This window comes from Anser brachyrhynchus (genome assembly GCF_964034855.1).
Source record: "Anser brachyrhynchus genome assembly, contig: SCAFFOLD_55, whole genome shotgun sequence".
NCBI lineage: Eukaryota > Metazoa > Chordata > Aves > Anseriformes > Anatidae > Anser > Anser brachyrhynchus.
In genome coordinates, this window is record NW_027663644.1 from 94,099 (window position 1) to 98,305 (window position 4,207).

Here is a 4,207-nt window from a genome sequence, read left to right on the forward strand (position 1 = left end):
TGGAGCGGCTGCCGCGGCTGGAGCGGCTGGAGCGGCTGCCGCGGCTGGAGCGTCTGCCGCGGCTGGAGGGGCTACCGCGGGGTTGACTCGGCTGGAGCGGATGCCGAGGCTGGAACGGCACTCTCTGGACTCACTGAAATGCATTCTCAGTGGTGCCAGTGCACTCTCTGGACTCACTGCTCTGCATCCCCAGTGGTGCTAGTGCACTCTCTGGACTCACTGCAGTGCATCCCCAGTGGTGCCATTGCACTCTCTGGACTCACTGCACCGCATTCCCACTGGTGCCAGTGCGCTCTCTGGACTCACTGCACTGCATCCCCAGTGGTGCCAGTGCGCTCTCAGGACTCACTGCAGGGCATCCCCAGTGGTGCCAGTGCACTCTCTGGACTCACTGCACTGCATCCCCAGTCCTGCCAGTGCACTCTCTTGACTCACTGCAGTGCATCCCCAGTGGTGCCAGTACACTCACTGGACTGACTGAAGTGCATCCCCAGTGGTGCCAGTGCACTCTCTGGACTCACAGCACTGCATGCCCAGTGGTGCCAGTGCACTCTCTGGACTCACTGCATTGCATCCTCAGTGGTGCCAGTGCACTCTCTGGACTCACTGCACTGCATCCCCAGTCCTGCCAGTGCACTCTCTGGACTCACTGCACTGCATCCCCAATGGTGCCAGTGCACTCTCTGGACTCACTGCACTGCTCCAGCCGCGGCAGCCTCTCCAGGCGCACCAGCCGCGGCATCCGCTCCAGCCTCGGCATCCGCTCCAGCCGCGTTAACCGCTCCAGCCGCGGTAGCTCCTCCAGCCGCGCCAGCCGCTCCAGCCGCGGCAGCCGCTCCAGCCGCTCCAGCCGCGGCATCCGCTCCAGCCGCTCCAGCCGCGGCAGCCGCTCCAACCGCGGCAGCCGCTCCAGTCGCGGCAGCCGCTCCAGCCGCTCCAGCCGCGGCAGCCGCTCCAGCCGCTACCGAGTGGAGCGGCTGCCACGGCTGGAGGGCTACCGCGGCTGGAGCGGCTGCCGCGGCTGGAGAGGCTGGCGCGGCTGGAGGGGCTGGAGCGGCTGCCGCGGCTGGAGCGGCTGGAGCGGCTGCCGCGGCTGGAGCGTCTGCCGCGGCTGGAGGGGCTACCGCGGGGTTGACTCGGCTGGAGCGGATGCCGAGGCTGGAACGGCACTCTCTGGACTCACTGAAATGCATTCTCAGTGGTGCCAGTGCACTCTCTGGACTCACTGCACTGCATCCCCAGTGGTGCCAGTGCACTCTCTGGACTCACTGCACTGCATCCCCAGTGGTGCCAGTACACTCACTGGACTGACTGAAGTGCATCCCCAGTGGTGTCAGTGCACTCACTGGAGTCACTGCACTGCATCCCCAGTGGTGCAAGTGCACTCCCTGGACTCACTGCACTGCATTCCCAGTGGTGACAGTGAAGTCTTTGGACTCACTGCACTCCATCCCCACTGGTGCCTTTGCACTCCCTGGACTCACTGCACTGCTCCAGCCGCGGCAGCCGCTCCAGCCGCGGTAGCCCTCCAGCCGTGGCAGCCGCTCCACTCGGTAGCGGCTGGAGCGGCTGCCGCGGTTGGAGCGGCTGGAGCGGCTGCCGCGGCTGGAGCGGCTGCCGCGGATGGAGAGGCTGGCGAGGCTGGAGGGGCTGGAGCGGCTGCCGCGGCTGGAGCGGCTGGAGCGGCTGCCGCGGCTGGAGCGTCTGCCGCGGCTGGAGGGCCTACCGCGGGGTTGACTCGGCTGGAGCGGATACCGAGGCTGGAACGGCACTCTCTGGACTCACTGAAATGCATTCTCAGTGGTGCCAGTGCACTCTCTGGACTCACTGCTCTGCATCCCCAGTGGTGCTAGTGCACTCTGGACTCACTGCAGTGCATCCCCAGTGGTGCCAGTGCACTCTCTGGACTCACTGCACCGCATTCCCACTGGTGTCAGTGCACTCTGTGGACTCACTGCACTGCATCCCCAGTGGTGTCAGTGCACTCTCTGGACTCCCGGCACCGTATCCCCAGTGGTGCCAGTGCATTCGCTGGACTCACGGCACTGCATCCACAGTGGTGCCAGTGCACTCTCTGGACTCACTGAAGTGCATTCTCAGTGGAGCCAGTGCACTCTCTGGACTCACTGCACTGCATCCCCAGTGGTGCCAGTGCACTCTCTGGACTCACTGCAGTGCATCCCAAGTGGTGCCAATGCACTCTCTGGACTCACTGCAGTGCATCCCCAGTGGTGCCAGTACACTCACTGGACTCACTGCACTGCATCCCCAGTGGTGCCAGTGCAGTCTCTGCACTCACTGAAGTGCATCTCCAGTGGTGCCAGAGCACTCTCTGGACTCACTGCAGTGCATCCCAGTGGTGCCAGTGCACTCTCTGGACTCACTGCACTGCATCCCCAGTGGTGCCAGTGCACTCTCTGGACTCACTGCACTGCATCTCCAATGGTGCCAGTGCACTCTCTGGACTCACTGCACTGCATCCCCAGTGGTGCCAATGCACTCTCTGGACTCACTGCAGTGCATCCCCAGTGGTGCCAGTACACTCACTGGACTGACTGAAGTGCATCCCCAGTGGTGCAAGTGCACTCCCTGGACTCACTGCACTGCATTCCCAGTGGTGACAGTGAAGTCTTTGGACTCACTGCACTCCATCCCCACTGGTGCCTTTGCACTCCCTGGACTCACTGCACTGCTCCAGCCGCGGCAGCCGCTCCAGCCGCGGTAGCCCTCCAGCCGTGGCAGCCGCTCCACTCGGTAGCGGCTGGAGCGGCTGCCGCGGTTGGAGCGGCTGGAGCGGCTGCCGCGGCTGGAGCGGCTGCCGCGGATGGAGAGGCTGGCGAGGCTGGAGGGGCTGGAGCGGCTGCCGCGGCTGGAGCGGCTGGAGCGGCTGCCGCGGCTGGAGCGTCTGCCGCGGCTGGAGGGCCTACCGCGGGGTTGACTCGGCTGGAGCGGATACCGAGGCTGGAACGGCACTCTCTGGACTCACTGAAATGCATTCTCAGTGGTGCCAGTGCACTCTCTGGACTCACTGCTCTGCATCCCCAGTGGTGCTAGTGCACTCTGGACTCACTGCAGTGCATCCCCAGTGGTGCCAGTGCACTCTCTGGACTCACTGCACCGCATTCCCACTGGTGTCAGTGCACTCTGTGGACTCACTGCACTGCAACCCCAGTGGTGTCAGTGCACTCTCTGGACTCCCGGCACCGTATCCCCAGTGGTGCCAGTGCATTCGCTGGACTCACGGCACTGCATCCACAGTGGTGCCAGTGCACTCTCTGGACTCACTGAAGTGCATTCTCAGTGGAGCCAGTGCACTCTCTGGACTCACTGCACTGCATCCCCAGTGGTGCCAGTGCACTCTCTGGACTCACTGCAGTGCATCCCAAGTGGTGCCAATGCACTCTCTGGACTCACTGCAGTGCATCCCCAGTGGTGCCAGTACACTCACTGGACTCACTGCACTGCATCCCCAGTGGTGCCAGTGCAGTCTCTGCACTCACTGAAGTGCATCTCCAGTGGTGCCAGAGCACTCTCTGGACTCACTGCAGTGCATCCCAGTGGTGCCAGTGCACTCTCTGGACACTCTGCACTGCATCCCCACTGGTGCCAGTGCACTCTCTGGACTCACTGCACTGCATCCCCAGTGGTGCCAGTGCACTCTCTGGACTCACTGCACTGCATCTCCAATGGTGCCAGTGCACTCTCTGGACTCACTGCACTGCATCCCCAGTGGTGCCAATGCACTCTCTGGACTCACTGCTGTGCATCCCCAGTGGTGCCAGTACACTCACTGGACTGACTGAAGTGCATTCCCAGTGGTGACATTGAAGTCTTTGGACTCACTGCACTCCATCCCCACTGGTGCCTTTGCACTCCCTGGACTCACTGCACTGCTCCAGCCGCGGCAGCCGCTCCAGCCGCGGTAGCCCTCCAGCCGTGGCAGCCGCTCCACTCGGTAGCGGCTGGAGCGGCTGCCGCGGCTGGAGCGGCTGGAGCGGCTGCCGCGGCTGGAGCGGCTGCCGCGGATGGAGAGGCTGGCGCGGCTGGAGGGGCTGGAGCGGCTGCCGCGGCTGGAGCGGCTGGAGCGGCTGCCGCGGCTGGAGCGTCTGCCGCGGCTGGAGGGGCTACCGCGGGGTTGACTCGGCTGGAGCGGATGCCGAGGCTGGAACGGCACTCTCTGGACTCACTGAAATGCATTCTCAGTGGT